The 23421-nt window shown below is 35.4% G+C and overlaps 1 protein-coding gene across 15 annotated transcripts in view; it reads left to right on the forward strand.

The window, feature by feature from the left end:
- The window catches only part of LOC146405318 (uncharacterized), an 887521-nt gene that overhangs the window by 709498 nt on the left and 154602 nt on the right, over window positions 1-23421 (forward strand). Inside the window, exon 6 of one of the 15 annotated variants that reach the window (XR_014837139.1) lies at window positions 17027-19122. The exons of the other annotated variants lie outside the window; for them this stretch is intronic. The gene's annotated coding sequence lies outside the window, so the exon portion shown is untranslated. Of the gene's footprint in view, window positions 1-17026; window positions 19123-23421 lie in introns of those variants that run through there. 15 annotated transcript variants of the gene reach the window in all.

Consider the following 23421-nt stretch of genomic DNA (forward strand, 5'->3'; position numbering starts at 1 on the left):
AAGCCTGCAATGCAAGAGTGGGGAGTAGTCAGTTTCTTTTTTCTTTTTTTTAATGTTTCATTTCTTACCCCTCGCCTTTCTAACAAACATTTCTGACATCTTCAATGATGGATTAGGGAGATGATTAATAAGAGGAAAGGCCATGGTCTCACCTGGCCAAGCCGTTGAAATCTCATACTTGTATCCTCTGAAGGTCCTGAACACCATAAAGACTTTTTTTTCTTGAGTTGCTTGTATATATTTTTCAGAAATTCTTTTTAGATTTTAGACACTTCCAAGTACATTTGCCTCCGCATAGATTAGTCTTCCTTGTGCTGCTGGGTTTTGACTCCCTTATCAGCCAATGGACTTTCTGTAAGTGCACACCTTTGTTAAGGTCCCTTTGCCTCTTCAGAATATTGTCCTGAGTGAGGTTCATTTTGAGACAACCTCAGACACTCCCTTCTGCAGAGACCTCATTTATATGCCCCTCCAAATACGCACGCGCGTGCACACACACACATCCTTGGTGGCTGTGCAGCTCCTGCTTATGGCAGTCACCTTTCTGCTGTACTCCAGTCACATTCTCTTACTTTTAGACATTTTCTAGCAGTTTTAGATATCAGCACGACTGCTCCCTGAGGTCAAATTTGGCTGCAGTCTGGTTTGTTTCCCTCATGTATACAGTTTAATTTTGGTTTGAATGTCTTTAGGTGGGGTATATAATCCCCAATTGCGTAGTTTGCACAAAGAGTATACTATTTGCAAATTTCATTTTCTTCCTGGACCAATAGAGCTCAGATTTTTTTAAAAAATCTCTGGCCAGATACAAGATAAGGAAAAATATCACACTCTCAACACTTCCTGAAGACCCTATCGCTACCTTAAAGGGACCTCTCAATGTTACAGCAATAGTTCTGTTCAGATCTAATTTGCTTAGTATTTTTCATTACCTCAAGGAAGACATGAAGACATTCAGTGAGACCTGAGGATTCCTGAGGAATGATTGTTTTTAATATATAAACTACTCTAAAGAGGGTTGAAATGACATCAGACTGAAACAGTGTACAAGTCACCTTTATAAGACAATAGTCAAAGCCCATCATTTTCCCAGTTTTTATCAAAACAAGCCTGATCTCTAAAAGATAAATGTCACTTGAGGAGAAAAGAAATGACCTATAGTGTTTCTGTGTGTTGGGAGTGTGACTTTTTCCTTCTCTAACATAATCTTTATATTCTAAGGCAAGAGCAAGTCTGCCCTTTATATTCTAGGACAGAGGGAAGTATTAAAGCTTGACACTGGAACTATTGGCAAGATTAACCATGCCATTACATAAGGACATCTCCTGAAGAAATCATGGTGTTATGTCATATTAACTCACATTGGTGGTAGGAACATGAGGATTTTGGAGTAACTCCTGCCATGGGTGGCCCATCTAGGATATAAGTCACATTGGAGATAAATGTGGAAAGAAAGCAAAGAGGCACTAAGCTTGTCATCAGAAACAGCAAGTTATGCTTGTAAGTTTTGCTTCATTTATAAAAGCATATTTGATAGAAATTTTAAATAAGAGAACTAAAATGAAAAGTTAAATTCTTCTTCCATCTCAAACCTCCACTACCATTTCTCAAAGGTACTGTTACTACCATTTAGCTATGTCTGTTATATCTTTCTAAAAATCTTTTGAGTTTACCAAAATTCTATCTTTTAATTAGATAGACTATACATGATAGACAAAATTTATTTTTCATTTTGCTTAATAAGGTATCTTAGCAAGTTTTCCAAATCAGCTTAAGCCGATTTACTTCATTTTTTTTTAATGGACACTTAAAATAGTTGCTAACTTAGGGAGTCGTATCTATATATCAAGCTCTTTTTAAAATACTTTATATATATTAATGTAATCCTTAAAACAACCATATGCATTGGGTGCCATTATTATTATTCCAATTTACAAATGAGAGAAAAGTGCCAAAGAGGGGTTAAGTAGTGTACTGAAGATTGCACAACACAGTTAGGTGACATTTCAAGGCAGGGAGCCTGGCTTCTATACTGCCTCTCATAGTAGTCCTCTGTTAATCCTACTAATGGACCACTAGGTTAGGATGTGTGTGTGTTTGTGTCTGTGTCTATCTGTGTGTGTATGTGTGCATATGTGAAAAAAAAAGAGAGTGAAATAGAAAGAGAATGCTTGCTTTTTCCATTTCAAGCAGTGTAGCAATGAGCAGTATAATGTATCTATTGAATTAATTTCTGGCATTAGGATTGCTGGATCAAATAGCATATGCCATATATATTATATATATATATGGTATGTGCATTATATATATGTATACCTATGTGTCTGTGTCTTAAGTGCATATGTATAGCAATTACATGTATATCTTAATTACATATATAACTAAATTACTTACATTTACATACTAAAAATTTATCCCAAATACTGTACCATTGTACCAGTTAACATTCCTGCTAGGAAATTTTGCCACTATCACCAACGTTTGGTCATGCTTTTGAAACATATTTATTCTGACAGATAACAAAGGATATGTATGTTCTAATTCATTTCTACTTAATTATGAACAAAGTTGAGCATGCATAGACTACATGATAAGAGGAGCCAAATGTTGTCCCACTATATTATTGCGCATAACCATGCTTAGCAAGGCTAGCCAAGATCCTAAAATCAAAGTATAATGCGTCAACAGATTTTGAGGTTATCTCACAGATGTCTGGAGCTGTATCTCATTGAGATGCTAAGTAAATATTTTGTTAGAAAAACTCCCACAAGAAAACATAATATATTCATTTAAATGCATGCTTTACAATTAAGTTTTTAGCCTAATCCTCTTTGGATACTAAGAACTGCTTATGTTCTGCCTGTTTCTCCCTCCTGGTTTGATCCCAAAGCAGAGGCAGGTTGCATCTACTTCCCAGCAATGTCAAGACATGAGATATTAGAACTGAGTGAATGAGTCAAATGTAATTCCTTTAGAATAAACATCATTTCTCCAGATTGTTCAAGTCAACCAAGGGCAAAGAAGATAAGAATGAAGGCCCCAGTGTTTAGAGAAGTAAACAACTAACACATGCTCTGATCCAATCTGATAATTTGAGCAAGAGGGACACTTGTTCATTACAGTGACTTAAAAGAAGAGTCTAGATCAGACTGATTCTGCCCAAGATGACAGTAACCAAGTCATGTCCAGCATGGGACTATTGTACACTGGGAGATCATTAGAAAGAAATTTGTGGCATATCAAATTGGAAGAATGGAGGTTTTTTTAAAAAAAATCAAACTAAACTTTCCAGTAGCATGACTCTGAGAGATTGACTAATTTGTGTAGAGGAAGCATGCATTGAGATCCACTGATTCATAAGAGTTCTAGTGTTGTATATTCTTTTTTTTTTTTTTTTTTTTTGCCTTTTTCTATTTCTTTGGGCCGCTCCCTTGGCATATGGAGGTTCCCAGGCTAGGGGTCTAATCGGAGCTATAGCCATTGGCCTACGCCAGAGCCACAGCAACGCAGGATCCGAGCCGCATCTGCCACCTGCACCACAGCTCACGGCAATGCCGGATCGTTAACCCACTGAGCAAGGGCAGGGACCGAACCCGCAACCTCATGGTTCCTAGTTGAATTCATTAACCACTGCGCCACGACGGGAACTCCCTAGTGTTGTATATTCTAATGTGTATGTGTATCTGGCCAATGGCCCAATGGCTGCTCTCATTGATAACTCGTGACTACTTTCTTCTTATATAAATGGTTTCTTATTTTAAAATGAAAGTTTTATTTCAGCTTCTCACTATTTCATGAAACATTTCATGAACAAATGATAGATCACAAGTGTTTACAGAGCTAAAAAGTAATTTTAAGTTTCAAACTATTAAGCCTTCCAACCATGCCTGGTGTAGGAAAGATTGACTAATAATCCTTGCTATGCTTCTGGTGAAATTACTGAATAATTCAAATAAGAGATTATTTAAAGCAATGCTGCTGAAAGGAGGAGGCTGGATAAGTGACTTGTTGATTCATTAGCCTATAGTTTCTTCTTGCTGCATATGAAAATAGTGAAGCAAGAATAATGCTGTTTTATAATCTCCGTAGGGGAGATTCTTTTTCAGGAGATGTCACCCAAAGGCGCTAACAACTGGAGCACTTTGTCTTGTTATGTTGCTAGATTGCCTTGTGATAATTTCATTGTTAAAGAAGCAAGTAATCGCTCAAGTATTTTTTTATCAGAGGAGTTGCATGAAATTTTGTGGAACTTGCCTCTTCACCATCTCCAGAAAGGCTCCCTGATGCACTTACTGCTCCCAAGTTCTCCACAAAATTACTCTCTCTTTCCTAGGTATCCTCTTCACATTGCCATTTTTAAAGAACATCAGTGTGCATTATCCAATTTAGTTTGCCTGACTCCTCGTCAGAACTGGGATCTGAGACTCACTCCAGTTTCCTGATATCCACAAGTAAAGTTCAGGCATTTCCAACATTTTTCTCCAGCTTTTAAAAATGAATGTGTCCTTCACTCTTCACATGATTATGAGGGAAACTGATATTAGACATAGAAAGGAAGTTGTATGTATTATGAGAAGTCTTACTATGATAGAATCCCTATTTTATGGAGGTATAGTTGAGTTACAATATTATATTAGTTAGTGGTATGTTTGTGTTCCTTTCTCTCTAGTTTTTGTGTGTCTATTGTAGGCTTTTGATTTGTGGTTATCAGGGGTTCATATATGTCGACATGTAACTATATCTACTTGTTTTAAGCTGATTGTCCCTGAAGTTCAAACACATTCTAAAGGATCCATATTTTCACTCCTTTCCCTCACCTTTTATTTTATTTTAATTTTTTATTATAGTAGGTTTATAATGTTCTCTCAAATTCTGCTGTACAGCAAAGCGACCCAGTTACACATTTATATACATTCTTTTTTTCACATTATCCTCAATCATGTTCCATCACACGTGATTGGATATAGTTCCCTGTGCTATACAACAGGATCTCATTGCTTATCCATTCCAAAAGCAATAGTTGGCATCAAATAAACCCAAACTTCTGGTCCCTCCCACTCCCTCCCATTCTTTCTTGACAACCATAAGTCTGTTCTTCATGTTGATGAGTTTGTTTCTTTTCTGTGAATAGGTTCATTTGTGCCAAATATTAGATTCCTGATATAAGTATGGTATTTGTATTCCTCTTTATGACTTACTTCATTTAGTGTGAGAGTCTCTATTTCCATTCATGTTGCTGCAGATGACATTGTTTTGTTCTTTTTTTATGGCTGAGTAGTATTCCATTGCATACATGTACCACATTTTAATCCATTCGTCTCTTAATGGACATTTAGGTAGTTTCCATGTCTTGGCTATTATGAATAGTGCTTCAATGAATATAACGATGTGTGTATCTTTTTCAATAAAGTTTTATCTGGATATATGCCCAGAAGATGGATTGCTGGATCATATGGTAGTTCTATATTTAGTTTTCTGAGGTACCGCCATACAGTTTTGTCATATTTTATTTCTTCATGGCTATCCTGACATAGTTGATTTTACAATTGTAATCTTGTCATCTTCACACTAGCTTACTAAGGACAATCTACAGCCTTTACAACATTTTGCCTTTTCTACTTGGATTTTTCCTTTTCTATAAATTCTTACTTCTTATAGCATTTTCTTTTGCATATAGAGAATACTTTTTAACACTTCTTATAAGGTGGATTTAGTATTGATAAACTGTTAGTTTTTGTTAGTCTGAGAAGTAATTTATCTCTCCTGAAATTCTGAATGATAACTTTGCTGAGTACAGTATCCTAGGTTGTAATTTTTCCCTTGCAACACTTTAAATACATAATGCCACTATCTTCTGGCCTGCAAAATTTATGCAGAACAATTAGCTGACAGCCTTATGTGGGTTCTCTTATACATAACTTTTTTTTCTCTTGCTGCCTTTAAAATTCTCTCTTTAACTTTTGCCATTTTAATTACATATCTTGATATGAAGCTCTTTTGTTTCATCTTGTTTTGAACTCTCTGTGCTTCCTGTACCTGGAAACTTGTTTATTTCTTCAGCCTCAGGAAGTATTCATCAATAATTTCATTAAACACATTTTCAACACATTTTTTTTCTCTTCTCCTTCCAGTACTCATATAACACAAAGGTTAGTATGCTCAATGTTATCCAAAAAGTCCCTTAAACTATCCTCATGTTTTAAAATCCATCTTACTATTTGCTGTTATGATTGGGTGATTTCCATCATTCTATCATCCAAATCCTTTATGGGTTTTTTTCCTGTATCACCTAGTCTGCTGTTAATTCCTTTTAGTTTATTTTTATTTTTGTTATTGAATTCTTCATTTGTGACTATGCCACAAATCCCAAAATTCCAATAACATTTTTAAAGTAGGAAAAACTCTCCTGAAATTTATTCAGAACCACAAAAGAGCCCAAGGAGCCAAAAGAAATCCTGAGAAAGAGGAACAAAGCAGGAGACATTATGCTTCCTGATTTCAAGCTATATTAAAAATCTATTGTGAATAAAATAGTCTGGTATTGGCCTAAATACAGGCAATGGAACAGAATAGAGATTCCAGAAATAAACCCATGCTTATACAGTCAAATAATTTATAACAAAGGACCCAAAATATTAAATGGGGAAAGAAGAGTCTCTTCAATAAATAATGCTGGATAAATTGAGTACTCACATGTAAAAGATTAAAACTGAAACCCTGTCTTACACCACTCACACAAATTAACTCAAAATGGATTAAAGACTTGAATGTAAGACCTGAAATAATGAAACTTCTAGGGGAAAAAAAAAAACATAGGAATAAAGCTCCTTTTGTAATGATTTTTCAGTTATGACACCTAAAACACAAGTACCAAAATAAAAAATAAATAAGTAGGACCACATCAAAGTAAAAAGCTCTGTACAGGAAAATAATCCATTGTCAAAGTGAAAAGATAGGAAGTTTCCTGGTAGTCTAAGAATCTGGCATTGGTACTGTTGTGGCTCAGGTGAACCCCTGGCCTGGAACTTCTGCATGCCATGGACACAGCCCAAAAAAAAGGAAAAATAAAAGTGAAAAGACAATATACAGAATGGGAAAAGAAAAGTATTTGCAAGCTGTATATCTGATAAGGGGTTAATGTCCAGAATATAAAAAGAACTTAGACAACTCAATAGCAAGGAAAAAAAAAAAAACCCATTTAAAAAAAAAATGAGTGAAGAACTTGAATAGATATTTTTCCAAAGAAGATATACAAAAGACCAACAGATGCATAAAGAGATGCTCAACATCACTAGTCATTAGGGAAATGCAAATCAAAACAATTAGATATCTCCTTATGCCTGTTAGAATGGCCATTATCAAAAACACAAGAGATAACAAATATTGGCATGGATATGGAGAAGAGGGAACACTTGTGTGCTGTGGGATGATATATTGGTACAGCCACTATGGGAAACAGTGTGGAAGTTCCTCAAAAAATTAAAAACAGAACTACCATATAATTCAGTATTTCCACTTTAGGGAATATATCCAAAATAAATGAAAACACTAACTTGAAAAGATATCTGAATCCCCACTTTTATAGCAGCAGTAGTTGCAATAGCCAAGATGGAAACAACCTAAGTGTTCATTGATGGACGAATGGATAAAGAAGTTGTGAGATATATATATAATGAAATACAGTATTATTCAGCTTCTGAAAAAAATGGGGAATTCCTAGCATTTGCAACAATATGGATGGACCTTGAAGGCATTAGACTGAGAAAGACAAATACTGTGTGTTATCATATATATATATATATATATATGCACACACACACACATATATATATATATGGAATCTAAACAAAAGCAAAAATAAATAAATAAATAAACAAACAAAACTCAAAGAAAGAAAAAGATCAGATTTGTGGTTACTGGAGTCTGAGGACAGAAAGAGAGGGAAATAAAGGAAGGTGTCAGGATGTATAAACTTTGTTATAAGATAAATAAGAACTAGGGATATAATGTACCACGTGGTGATTATAGTTAACACTGCTGTATGATGTATAGAAATTTTGCAAATACTAAGAATTCTCATCACAGGAGAAAAATTTTTTTCTTTCTTTTTTTATTATTTATATGCAATGAGGGATGTTAGTTGAATCTACTGTGATAATTATTTCACAGTAGGTATAAATCAAACCATCATGCCATATGCCTTAAACTTGTACAGTGAGATAGGTCAATTATTTCTCAATAAAGCTATAAAAATAAGTAGTATCTTCAGTTAGAAGTGATCCAAAATTATGGAAATAAGAAAAGTGAGATTGCTTTCTGACATTTATATTGTAAGAATCAACACACAATTAATGAGAGCTGAGAGATGAGAATTTCTTTTAAGGGCAGAGAGTTGTTCTTGGCAAACAAGAACAGACTGACTACTTCTGATTGAAGATGTCAACATTACTGAAGAAAAACAGATCAATTTGCCTGGAGGTTGGTCCTAAAAGTTTAGTGATAGGAGCAAACAAATGTAATAGCCGTCCAACCAGTATTCTAAGGAAAAGACAAATTAGACAATGAGATTTAAACATTCCATTGCTGTTAACAAGGCCGCCCATGTTGTGGAGATGAATTTATTAAATTACATAAGCCTAGTGGTAATTACAATTCTATTCATCTACTGTTCCTTGCTCAGATTCCGCGTAGCACTCTAATTATAATTTTGTTTCCCATGAAGTCTGCCAACAGAGATAAAATAATAAGGACTCATATGCTTCAAACTGCATGACAATTATGTTTTAAACCGAAAATTAAGAAATTAGCATTCTGATTTTATCTGCCAGTGTCATAAATTTGGTTAATGCATTTATTCCCTGAGAAACATATCTGCTCTCTCAGTTTAGTTTATTGAGCTAGTATGCCTGAGGGGTAAACTCTGGGCACTGCAAAACTCACAAAGGGAATCAATTACAACTACATGATAACATTTCCACTAAATATATGGAGAAATTATCTGCCCTACCTGAGCTTTTTTAAGTAATAATATTTGAGCACCTCATATGTTCCAGGCATTGTGCCAGAAGTTCATGTACTACTCATCTAAATTTCATATGAACCCTGGTGGAAATGTGTTATAATATGTATTTTATAAATGAAGAAACTGAGCATCAGAAATACTAAGAAGGTTTATTTTCTTCTGGCTTTATGTACATCTGTGCCTCAGTGGATTATTTCAAATCAGTTGTATTTCAGTTCTAATCCTTTAGTATCCCTAAATTCTACTCTTTCAAACCACTGCTTTCTCCAATCCATGGATCTGGCACCAACTCCTTTTTAGTAACCAACAATGGAAATTTAGTGTCAACCTCCTTGCAATGCATGAAGCCTCCTTGCAAACTCAGGAATGGTTAGAAAACATATAAGGAATCCCAATGTTGGAATAACCCAATAAGAAAGCAAAGGAGAGATCTATGACAAAACACTAAGTTTCACCTGAATGGTATTTGTCTTGGCATAAGAATGGTTAATGAACAAATGACAAAGAAAAAGCAGAGTGAAATGCCTCAGAAGAACAACAAAAATATAATAGTAACTTGCAGAAAATTATTCCTCAAATAGATTAGATAGTACAATTTTCAATCCTATCCTTTTATATTGCCAAAATTTTAGTTGCCTATCAAAAGAAGTTCTCTCAAATTCCCTTGAAGAGAGAAAGGAGAGGGGGTGGAGCTGCAGGCTGAATGATTCATTCACGAAACAATTGCCAGAGACTAAGTAGTTCTGATGTGGTGTTTGGCCATTCTCAATTATCACGTTATTTGGCCGGTGAGGGGGAGGACGACGGTCTTTAGTCACCAGCAATAACTTGGCAACAAAATGGATCTTGCTGCTCAATATAAATTATACACCAGTGAACATGTATCAGTGGCTGCGCTTTAAGACCAAAAAAAAGAGGTAATTTATGAAGATCTTGTTTAGTTATCCTTGACTTTAACATGTATATATAACAATAATTAAAAAAAAAAAAAGCAGAGAGGGAGAAGGTGAGAAATGGTCAGTTCTTGATTTTATACTTAGAGTTTGTTCTTTAAGTAAGCCTAAACATTTAAATTTTCATACTAAATATCTCTGAAAAGATATTAGCTATTGCTATTGAATTTTGATAGCGTTTAGGTAAAGCAGCTACAAAATAACCAACACATTTCCTTTGTGTTACAGATATTGGCCATAATTGGTCATTGGTAGAGGGCTTGCTGGTGAGAATTCATACATTTACTTATTCAATGATTGGTTATTTAATGCCTAGTCTGTATCAAAAGCCAAAAGTGAGGCATTGGGAACATAATGCAGAATAAGAGAATGTCTCAGTCAAGATACCTAGACCCAAAAAGCAAAACAAATGAGCACAAGAATGAGTAAAATTTAATGATGAAACTTTCGTGGGTGTTTATTTATCTTCAGACCCATTAAGATATATACACTAAATACACACAGCTTGTATTGTAATTCATTAATACCTCAGTTGAAACAAAACACAACAAAATGCAATGGAACAAATTCTATTTCTGTTGTCTTAACATTCATGATCTGTGCAACCTTTAGTGAATTGCTGACCTCCCTCATTCTCAGTTTCTCTCTGTATTTATTATAATTAGAAATAATGTAAGTGGAGTAGATTGAATAGTGTTCCTCAAAAATATATGTCCATGCCTTAATCTCCAGTACCAGTGAGTGTTACCTTTCTTAGAAAAGTGGTATTTGCAGATGTAATTAAGCTAAAGATCTTGAGATATGCTCATTCTGGATTATTCTGGGGGGACCTGAATCCCATGACAAATTTCCCTACGAGAAACACAAGAGAGGAGACAGGTGGAAAGGATAAAGCAGTATGACCATGGAGGCAGAGTTTGGAGTTTTGTGGCCACAACCTCAAAGAAGTTGGCAACTACTAAAAATTGAAGGAAGCAAGGAACAAAATCTCCTCTATATCCTTAGTGCAAACTTTCTGATACCTTGATTTCAGACTTTTGGCCTCCTAAACCATGAGAAAATAAATTTCTGTTGTTTTAAGTCAGCAAGTACATGTAATTTGTTATGGCAGCCCTAGGAAACTAATACAATTAGTAAAGTGCCCAGGACATTACCTGATACCTGATAGAAATTCAGTCATCAGATCTGGGATGATAAGGATGATGATTAAGATAATCATGATAATCTTCTTTGATAACACAAGTGATTCACAGTATTGTTGGACAGACATAGTCTTATGTGAGACTTGTTTTTAGATCGTTTTGACAGGCTTATGGGATACATTTTAAAAACATTTTCATGAATGTACCTTCCAATTCTGTTGGCAAGCTGGTCTGGGGTGTTGTTATCTGTACATACATACAGCTTTATCTATTGCAATATTTTATTTTGTCTTTTAATAAAAAGTAAGAGAAAGGGAAAAGAAAGATGCAGGAAAGCATTAAAAGTTATTCAGCAGTTATAAATACATCTAAAAACTCGTTTTGAATGTCAATAGCTGGTGCATTGATGTGGGCAAGGACAAAGCCTAATTCCTGCATGTACAACTCACTGAGTCAGAGAATAGGAACTGATTAGTTCAGCGCCAAGAAGAGCTAATTATAAATATAATTAACATTGTTTTCACTGAGTTCATGGAAACTCTTCCAGGTTGGCATTCATTTAATTCCCTGTAAATGACAAGATATGGAGAGGACATTCTATCAGGACCACCAGTATCTCATGTTGGGTTGGAGGAATGGCTTTGTATAACATATTCAAAATTTATCAGTGTAGGATTTCAAAGCCTAACTCTAAACCTTGGCATTCAAATTTGAAAGCTTAAATAATTGCACAATTTTGTAAGAATAATACCCTGCTAGCAAGGGGACTAAAATGAATTTCTTTTCTTTTCTTTTTTTTTTTTTTTTAAAGAATTACAAGGTTTGGTGATTTTGTGCGACACATTCTCAGGATAGCTAGACATATTTATAACAAGTAATGAAGGTGTTTTGAAGAATGACACTTATTTTACCAGAGAAGTTGCTTAATGAAAAAAAATTGCTTTCTTGAAATTAGTAAATGATTATCTATAAGCAAAAAGCAGATCAGAATATCTACTTTTAAATGCATATTAAAAATCCTAAAACTTTTCAAAATCTTTGCCCAAGTAATCCACCTTCTATTGTAAAGAAATAACCTTTAACATTGAAAAGAGATTTAAACTCTGATATTTTATTAGAATAGGAATAAAGTTAAAACTTTCCAGTCTAATAACAGGGTGATGATTATACAGTGGCAGTGAAGTTTGTTATTATGTTCCATAAACTACTGGAAAAGAGGATGAAGGAGGGAGAGTTATCAGAAATCAATTTGGAGAGTTCCCGTTGTGGCACAGCAGAACAGAATCTGACTAGTATCCTTGAGGATTTGGGTTTGATCCCTGGCCTTGCTCAGTGGGTCAGGGATTTGGCATTGCCATGAGCTGTGGTGTAGGTCACAGACATGGCTCAGATCCTATGTTGCTGTGGCTGTAGGGTAGGCTGGCAGCTGTAGCTCTGATTTGACCCCTAGCCTGGGAACTTCCACAGCCCATGGGCATGACCCTAAAAACAAAAAAAAAGAAATCAATTTGAGTGAGTGACTGGAAATGAAGCTGAGAAAGCTTCACCTCCCATGGAGAAAGCCAATATCACAGGCTTCACCACAGAGTAAAATTTTACGGACAAAGAGGGGGATGATTCTAAATTTGTCATGAGAATACTCTCAGCTATTCCCGGGGATTTCATATGTGTGTCTGTGTGTGTGTGTGTATATATATATATATATATAATTAATGAACTTTATTATGTTTATAGCTATACAATGATTATCACAACCAAATTTTATAGCATTTCCATCTGAAACCCCCAGCACATCCCCCCACCCCACCCCAACCTGTCTCACTTGGAAACCATAAGTTTTTCAAAGTCTGTGAGTATCTATTCTGCAAAGTTCATTATGTCCTTTTTTTTTAGATTCCACATGTAAATGATAGCATATGATGTTGGTGTCTCACTGCCTGGCTAACTTCACTTAGCATGATAATTTCTAGGTCCATCCATGTTGCTGCTAATGCTGTTATTTCTTTCCTAATGATCAAAGGATCAATCCAAGAAGAAGATATAACAATTATAAATATATGTGCACTCAACATAGGATAGCCTCAATATATAAGGCAACTGCTAACAATCTTAAAAGGAAAAATTCCCAGGGATTTCTGTCTGTATTCCCAGTAACTGGGTCATCAATAAAAAATAAGCTGATTCACCTCTCAGTTATCAGGGCACAACCAACACACTTTGGTGTAACACAAATGGAACCATCATTTCCTACTTTGTGGCAGATTGCTTTTGTATCTGTGGTAGATCCTGGTATGCTGGCTACTTGCACATCTGGAAGGAGGCAAAAGTAGCAGTCACACCACTTACAGAGGCTGTAATATGTGCCAGATGGTGATGTCCAATAAATATGGAGGAATTATCTACCATTCCTTCAAAATATTCTGGCACCCAGGAGGAATGTTGGTAGTCAGAGGGCACAAAACTGCCCAGTGGGCATCATGGTGGCCAGAGAATTCAATGGCTCTTGGCAATAACATGGATGCAGATCAGATTCATATTCATGAGTAAATGTGAGATCTTATTATGTGACCACTCAGGGACCACCCAAAATATTTCCAGGATTTTAGCAGACTCTGAGGACTTGCCTAGAGAAGCAATGACAAGAGCAAATGAAATTTGAATAAATAATGCAAATATGCCTCATTTATACTCACAACTGTTGAAAATCACCATAGCTAATATGTAAATAATTACATATTTTGATGATAAAATATGTAATTATTAAAAATAATGTTCAGAAAGAATTCAGTATAAATGAAAAAGATTTTTGCAATCATATATAAATAAATATATCTAGGTATGTTTGTTTTTCTGTTTATTATTGTAGCAGGAGAAAATGCTAAATGGATTTTAACCATATCTGGAGGTTATAACCTAAAATATGGGCTATATGGGACACATGAAGTTAACTTGGAACAGATATATGTAGCACCTCAATTACTTTCTTATTTTGTACAGTATTATGATACCAACATTTTAAGTATCTCCATGAGTAAAGTTCAGGAATTCGTTATTTAATTCTTTTCATCAATTTTCAATGGAAATTTTGGTGGGGGCTGAGGACACCAAATATTAATTAATTTTACTAAGGTTATTCTTTTGTTTATTCCATCTGCATTTTTGACTGCCCACTGTTCTAGGTGCTGTGGATAAAACAATATATAAAATTGTAATATAATATCAGGTAGTCATAAATGTTTGGGTAAAACATTAAGGTGATAGAGAGTGATTGGAATGGTTAGAGTAATCCTCTCTAAGAATAAGGAGATGATTTAAAAATTATTAATTTTATCAGTTTTCATTTACATTTCAGTATATTTAAGTAAATTATATACTAAATAGTGATCCTGAAAGCAAACAAATTTACTTCCACAATATTCCTTAGGTTTTAATCTACCAGCTGAAGAAATAAAAGATTTAGGAAACATTGAACTTCTGAAAGAAGTAGTACATGTGTATGTGTGCTTGTTTGTGTGTCTGTTTCAGAATATATTTGAATATTTGAGTATAAACCCAGATTAAATGTTATCCATAAGAAAGTTAAAACAATACAATTTACAATAGTATCACAAAGAATAGTATGCTTAGAAATACATTTAACCAAGGAGATAAAAGATATACGCACTGAAAACTCAAAGACCTTGATGAAAATAAAATTGAAGATACAAATAAATGGAAAATATTCTTTGCTCATGGATTGGAAGAATTAATATTGTTAAAATGTCAATACTACCAAGAGCTATCTGTAAAGTCAATGTTATTAAGATTCCAATAGCATTTCTTACAGAAATAGAAAAAAAAAAAAAAAACCTAAATTTTATATGAAACCACAAAAGACCTCAAGTAGCCAGAGATAATCCTGAAAAAAAGAAGAACAAAGCAGGGGTTGTCATACTTCCTGATTTCAAACTAATAGAAAGCTATAGTAATTAAAGCATTATGGTACTGGCTTAAAAATAGATCAATGGAACAGAATTGAGATTCCAAAGATTAAACCCATGCATATGTGGTCAAATAATTTATAACAAAGGATACTCAACAGAAAAAAGACAGTGTCTTCAATAAATAATGATTTAACAACTGGATAGTCACATGCAGGAAAATAAAGCTTGATTCCTATCTTGTGCCATATACAAAATCAACTCAAAATGGGTGAAAAACTTAATTGTAATACCTGAAGCCCTAAAACTTCTAGAAGTAAACATAGAGGGCAAGTTCCTTGGCATTGGTCTTAGCAATGATTTTTGGATATGACACCAAAAGGAAAGGCAAAGAAGGCAAAAATAAACAAGTGGGACTGCATCAATCTAAATAGTTTCTGTACAGCAAAAGAATTCATCTACAAAATGAAAATGCAGCCTATGTAATGGGAGAAATTATTTGCAAACTACATATGCAATAAGCACTTAATATCCATCTATATAAGGAACACATGCAACTCAATAGCAAAAAACCTAAATAATCCAATTTAAGAAAGGGCAAAGGATCTAAATAGACACTTTCCCAAAGACATACAAATGGCCAACAGATATGAGAAAAGTGCTCAACATCGTTAATGTCAGGGAAATACAAATCAAACCCACAGTGAGATATCATCTTATACCTGTAGGATAGCTATTATCAAAAAGGCAAGCAATAACAAGTACTGGCAATGAGGTGGAAAAAGGAACCCCTGTGGTCTACTGTTGAGAATGTAAATTGGTGCAGTCATTATGGAAAATAGTACAGAGGTTCCACAAGAAGCTAAAAATAGAACTATCACATGATTCAGCAATCTCACTTCTGGGAATATATCCAAAGGAAACAAAACCATTATTTCAAAACAATATCAGCACTCCCATGTTCATACCAGCATTATTCACAATAGCTGAAATGTGGAAACAAACTAAATGTCTGTCAGTCGATGAAAGGATACAAAAATGTGAGAAATATGTATATCACAATGTAATTTTTTAAGCCTTTAAAAAGAAAGAACTCTAGTCATTTGTGATAATGTGACTCAACCTTAAGGGTATTATGCTAAGTGAAATAAGACAGAGAGAGACAAACACTGCATGATATCATATATGTGAAATCTAAAAAAAAAAGTCAAAGTCATGTAAAAAGAAAGTATAAAAGTGGTTTCCAGGGGATTGAGGGTGGAGATATGGGGAGAACTTGCTAAAAGGGTACAAGCTTTCAGCTGTAAGTTGATTAGGATCTGAGGATCTAATGTATAACATGGCAACTATAGTTGATATCACTGTATTGTATAACTGAAATTTGCTGAGAGAGTAGACCTTAAATGTTCTTGCCAAGAAATTAAAAAAAGAAAAAGAAAAGATAAACATGTGAGATGATGGAGTGCAAATTAACTAAATGAGGGGAATCCTTTTATGATGGATACATATAGCATGCCATGATGTACACCATAAATGTCTTACAATTTTATTTGTCAATTATACCTTGATAAAACTGAGGAAATAGCTAAAAAGAACTCTGAAACTTCTTGAATTTCATGCAAGAAAATGACTGCTTAAATTTTGTTAGGAAAAAAAAAAAAAAAAAAAAGACTTTCAAAGGTAATGGCAGTGAAATACAATGAAGTAAATGTTTAGTGACCTTTCTGAAGAACTCTGCTCATCAAGCATAACTGAAGTTGATGCCTGACAGGAGGCATGTTTGAGCACCCAATGAGATGTCAGTCATCCTCCAGCAACTAATGAAAAGGCCCCATGGCCAGTGGTGTCCTAGAGCAAATCATGTACATCTCTTCTCAACAGTAAATTCTGCCCATCAGATCTTCAGGTATTTGCATATGTGTGTGCACATGCACGCATGTGATACAATTGTTATATACTTACCACTGTACTACTGTCTATTTCTGCCAGTTGGCAGCAGCAGGAGCTTTTACGGACACTGAATCCAAACTCTAGCATGAGACACATGTGCCTTCAGAGATGGAGAGACTTGCCATGTGTTCACAGAGGAGACAAACAGTGATTTCAAATATAAAAGTCGAGTCAAATGAGGTAAGGAGTATAACTTTGATTCCATACTTGAATTTTTCTACTAAGGTAAATACCCGAAATGAAAAGATGAGCCTAAAGGCCTAAGCTGTGTCAATGAAAAGGTCATATTGAAATCTGTCACATCAGAGCTACAGCTGCCAGCCTACACCACAGCCACAGCAACCCTGGATCCCAGCCACGTCTTTGGTCTACACTGCAGTCCATGGCAATGCCAGAGCTTTAACCCACTGAACAAGGCCAGAGATCAAACCCATGTCCTCATGGTCACTAGTGGGGTTAGTTTCCATTGAGCCCCAACTGGGACTCCCCAAAAAAAATTTTTAATGAAGATAGCGCATTTTTTAAAAGGTGGAGGAGGCTACAAATACATTAAAATGAAGACAAGAATAGAGAAGAATGAGCATTTGTCTTCCACATACATCTCTCCTTTTACCTGCTGTACTGATGGGTGTCATATTTGCCATTACTAGTGATAAGTCACACTTGCCATTCCAGATTCTAAGCATTGATTTGTAATTGAGTTGCTTTTCATGAGACAATTGTATGTATTGCGCTTCAGGGTGACTGACAGCAAGGATTAAATCACAAGTTTCTGAAAGAACAATGATTGTGACATAAAATAAGATTAGTTACAAAGTAGAAAATTTTTCTAGTTTGAATTAATTCTTATAATTATAGAAAATTATTGCAAATCCAACTATTTTTATCGAGTGTTTCAGATGGTTCGTAATTGTCTTAAGCAACATTGGATAATGCTTCTAGTGTTTGGTAAGGATAGAAGGATTCAAAATTTTATGTATATATCACAATCACATCTTTATTACATTTATGTAAGAGAAGTGGCAGAATAAAATATATTAAAATATTTTAGGTACAGAGGTTTCTACTTTTGACTGTGATGCAGTTAGTGATACTGGACTAATCTTCCTGCCATAATCAATCATAAAATTGTACAAAGTATATACGGCAACTGTTCTCAGGTAGTGGACAATTGGCAATGGAAGACTGTAATTGCTAAGAGGAGGGAAATTCTCAAGGTAAGCCCGAGGGTTGCCTTGGCCTGAGGAAAAGTTTATAACTACAGTGCAACACCATGACTTTAGTATAGCAATTCAAGCAGAGCCTTAGGGAGAGGAAGAGTTTAGAGTTCAGGGCAGAGCTAAAATGGGTTCAGTGAGGTAGAGCATTAAAAGGGAATGATCTGTGCAAAGGCAGGACCCCAGAATTCAAGGAAAGGCAGTTCCTTTCAATCCCTTTGCCGAAGACTGGAATGAACATGAGAATACCACTTTGATGGGAATGGCTGCCATAGGATTGAAATTGGAATAAAGATACTAAAGGCTGAGTTGTACTGGGGACACTGGGATCCAGCCAAAGCAGAGAGACCTTAATTCCTCATTAGTATCTTTAGCATCCCCTTACAGTTGAAAGCTAAGAAAAGGATGCCTTGGGAATTAGGATTATGCCCTAGGGTAAGAACAAAGAGTAAATTAAGCTCTGACAAGATTCACATGGAAACAGAGTTTGGAGGGTAAATCCTAACAAGTTGGAGAAAGTTGGCAAGCATCATGGGCTTTCCACAAATTGACCCTCCCAAACTGTAAAATAAAACCTGCCTATGCAAGTTGAAGGTGAATGTTCAGTAAGTAAACTGGCTCCCAGTACAGAAATCAATACTCTTCAGGGAAAGACAGCAGAATTTTTGCAGTCTACACATAATTCACAATGTCTCATATATAATCAATAATGCTAGATATGTAAAGAAATAAGAAAATAAGATCAATAGTTTTTTTTTTTTTAAGCAATCAATAGAACCTTATCTCCTCATGGCATTAAATTGGGTATAGTATACAAAGACTTTTAAAATGCAAGCACAAGTATACTAAGAACTAAATAAAAGTTTCTTCAAATTGAAGGAAAATAAAATCTTAATGAATAACCACATGGGTATACCAGCAGAAAATGGAAACAAGGAAAAATAATGATATGGAAATTCTAAACTTAGAAACATCAAAAAACAAATTTAAAAAAAATCACTGTATGTGCTTAACTACACATTAGGCATGGCAGAAGAAAGAGGAAGTGAATGTGATGCTATATTCAAGAAAAAAAATAACCTTCTAAAGATAAAAAAAGAGTACCAAGGCTCTATGAAATAATATCATATGGTCCAATATGACATATAATTTGAGTTCAGAAAGAGAAGAAAGTGACAATTGGGTAGAATATATATTTAAGAAAAATTTAGGGGCGTTCCTGCCGTGGCTCAGCAGAAACAATCTGACTAGTATCCATGAGGACACAGGTTCAATCCCTAGCTTCACTCAGTGGGTTAAGGATCCTGCATTGCTGTGAGCTGTAGTGTAGGTCAAAATCAGCAGCTTGGATCTGGTATTGCTGTGGCTATGGTTTAGGCCAGCGGCTACGGCTTCAATTCAACCCCCTAGCCTGGGAACTTCCATATTCCATGGGTGCGGCCCTAAAAAAAAAAAAAAAAAGAAAAGAAAAATTTAGATCCAAAAGGTCTCAAATGTAATAAAAACATTGATCTATAAATTCAAGATATTCAGGAAATCCCAAGCAAGATAAGTATAAAAAATGCCACAACAAAGTAAGCTATAATCAAATTTCTGTAAGCTAAATGGAGCTTATATCTTAAAATCAGTCAGAAGAAAAAAAATATATATTACAGGTGAGGAAATAAACACATGAATGACAACTACTTTCTCATAAGAAAAAATAAAATATAGAAGACAATGAAATTACATCTTAAAAGTGTGAAAGAAAAAAGAAGTCCATCTACTCAGAATTTATTAATTGAGCAGAAATATCTTGTAGAAACAAGAGTGAAATTAAAAACATGTATAAACAGATTAAATCCGAGAAAATTTGTCTTTAGCTATATTGAACTACCAGAAATGCTATATAGCATTTTTCCAAGCTGAAGGGAAAAGTTGCCAGACAGCAAACTCAGAAAGGAAATAGTTAACTGAGTGGATAAACATAGAAGTACATGTGTTTGTTCCTTTTCAAAATTCCCTTTAGAAATGACTGTAAAAGTAAAAAAATATACAATTGTAACATGGGATTAATAAGGTATAAGAAGTATGAGTCATGATAACAATAGCACAAAAGACGGCGGGTAAATTAAATGATGATATTGTACCTTGTTACATTGTAGAAGTGGAGATTTTGAAGTTTAAAAGGTAATAATGGTGGTACAGGGAAATGGGAAGAGAGAACTAAGAAATAAGAACTGTGAGCAATGAAGTGGTGAAATACTGACCCTGATATATATCGATAAATTAAGGATATTGTTGACAAAATATTAATCACGCCATCTAAAAAAGAAAAGGAAATTTTTATTTGAACCAAATTTGAGGATTATAACTCGGGAAGAGCATCTCAGAAAGCTCTGAGAACAGTTTTGTCCACCCCATTAGAAGTCAAAGCACAGTAATATAAGTTTTTTGAGAGAGAGGGCTGTACATTAAATGACTTATTATTGGCAGTTAACACAATCCAGATCTGAATATTGCTGTGGTGGGTCATGTTGTTATTAAAAGTGGGGTTGGGTTGTGGCTGCTCTCTGCTCTAAAGTCAATAAGGAAGCAAAGTTGGTGGAAAGGAAAGTGTGCTTTATTTCAGATGCCAGCCAGTGGGGGTTAGGGGGAGAGGGGAGCGAGCTCCTGTCCAAAGGCTAACTCCCTTCCACTGACTTTCAGTAGGCAGAAGTCTTTATAGGCAGAGGAAGGGGGCTACATGCAGAAATAGCACAGTCATAGCACAGTCAGCTCTCACACTCATCTTTTTTTTTTTTTAATTTTTTTTTTTAATTTTTTTTTTTTTTTTTTTTTTTTTGCCATTTCTTGGGCCACTCCCACGGCATATGGAGGTTCCCAGGCTAGGAGTCCAATCAGAGCTGTAGCCGCCCGGCCCACGCCAGAGTCACAGCAACACGGGATCCAAGCCGCATCTGCGGCCCACACCACAGCTAACGGCAACAACTGAGCAAGGCCAGGGTTCGAACTCGCAACCTCATGGTTCCTAGTCAGATTCGTTAACCACTGAGCCATGACGGGAACTCCAACAGTCATCTTAAAATCTGTCATGCTGTGGTCTAACCAACATCATCTTGATTGTTTTAGGTACAGTTAATCTTCAAGTTCCAGAGTCAGATTTTTCCTATTTCTTTGAGGCCCATTCTTGGAATTGTGACAGCTTATGTTGTGTATAGTTCTGGTTATCATGTAGGTAACTTCCTCCACCTGGTAGGGCTTTGGTCTCTATAAGACAATTCACAGGATATGGTTCAGAATATTATCTATCCCTTGAGGAGAAACTAAAAGTCCTTGTCTTTGTTTAATGACTAAACTATTGTTATTTGGTCTCTGACTATTTTCCATTGCTTCTGCATTTTCTCATCTCTCTGATCAAACTTATTATTTAACTAAAGGATTTTCTAAAGACAAAAGGCAGGTGGAAGACATGGGGGTAGTGGGGAAGGGGAAAGACCATAGGATTCTGTTCTATTTCAATGTGACCACTTAAAAGATCAAGAAGGAACATTTTATACATACACATAGATATAGATCAGAAACTTTATCTTTTAAGGAACTGTCTTGTTGATGCTAGGAAAATGTTGCTTTTCATGTATGAGCAGATATTCTTTGGTTGATGCATAATGCAGATACAAAATGCACAGTGGGGGAGAGGGGAGGCCAAAGGACAGAGAAAAAAAAATTTTTAGACAAATATATGGTTTTATTTTTTTAATTCAGTGGGTTTTATTATGTTTATAGTTATACGACCATGATCACAATGTAATTTTAGAACATTTCCATCCCAATCCCCCAGTCCATCACTCCCCCATAACCTGTCCCCTTTGGTAACCATAAGTTTTTTGTTTTTTTGTTTTTTTTTTAATCTTTTTGCTTTTTCCAGGGCTGCTCCCGTGGCATATGGAGGTTCCCAGGCTAGGGGTCACATCAGAGCTGTAGCCGCCAGCCTACACCACAGCCACAGCAATGCTGGATCCTTAACCCACTGAGCAAGGCCAGGGATCGAACCCACAACCTCATGGTTTCTAGTCGGATTCGTTAACCACTGAGCCACAATAGGAACTCCTGGTAACCATAAGTTTTTCAAAGTCTGTGAGTCTGTTTCTGTTTTATGTTTAAATTGTTCGTGTCTTGCCTTAAAATATGAATTTTATTTCACAATATATATTGCTAACCCTACCACTAAAAATAATCAAAAGTGGTATAGATAAAAAGCCAATAGAGAAAAAAAAAATGGAATACTAAGAATACTTTGCAAAGAAAAGCAAAATATTTTCCTTCATTACTCACAACAAATATGTTCCTGAACACTTCTGACATTTCCGATCATCCCCCTAACCAGGATATACTCAAACACCACCTAGTGTCTTCCAATGTAACTCAGTTCTTACACTGTCTCTGATAGCATTAGATCCTATAGGTTAAGGGCTGGGTTCCACAAGACTAAACCTGTTCCTCACTGCAGATGCTAAATGAAAGTTGAAGTTGTTACCTATGCTTCTGGATGACCAGCTATAAACTGGAGGTTCCAACAATTCCCCCCTTTGGTTTGATTAGTTTGCTGGAGCTGCTGCCAGCACTCAGAAAAAGGGTTCACTTACTAGATGACTGGTTTATTGTAAAAGAATATAACTTGGGAATAGCCAAGGTGGAAGACATGCCCAGGGCAAGGTATGTGGGAAGAGGCCCAGAGCTCTTCTCACTTGCTCTCTGGAGCACTTCTCTCTCAGCACCTCCATATAGGCAACAAGCTGGAAACTCTCTGAACCCCATCCTTTGGGGGTTTTATGGAGGCCTCATTACTTGGTGTGAATGAGTAAATTATTGGCCATTGGTGATTAGTTCAACCTCTGGCCCCTCATCCCTCTTCAGTGGAGGGGGTAAACCTACCAACCCTCTAATCACAAGGTTGGTTCCTCTGGCAATCAAAGCCAATCCTCTGATTCTTTTAAAAGTTACTTTATTAACATAAATCCAGGTGTGGTTAAAAGGGGCTTGTTATGAATAACAAAAGACTCTGTTTTCACTTTTAGAGCTGTAACCACACTAGAAAATCAAGGGTTTTAGAAGCTCTTTGCCAGAAGAGGGGTTGAAAAATCAAAAACTTATATTGTCCTAATACTAATATTATTATTATAAGTCATAATATTACATCTTTTGACCTCAAAGAAGGCACGATAGATGCCCTAGCCT

The sequence above is a fragment of the Sus scrofa genome, chromosome 2, assembly GCF_054392235.1.
Source record: "Sus scrofa isolate SSC_HxYL_T2T_F1_AM1 chromosome 2, Sscrofa_HxYL_maternal_Yorkshire_Landrace_v2.0, whole genome shotgun sequence".
NCBI classification, from domain to species: Eukaryota; Metazoa; Chordata; class Mammalia; order Artiodactyla; family Suidae; genus Sus; species Sus scrofa.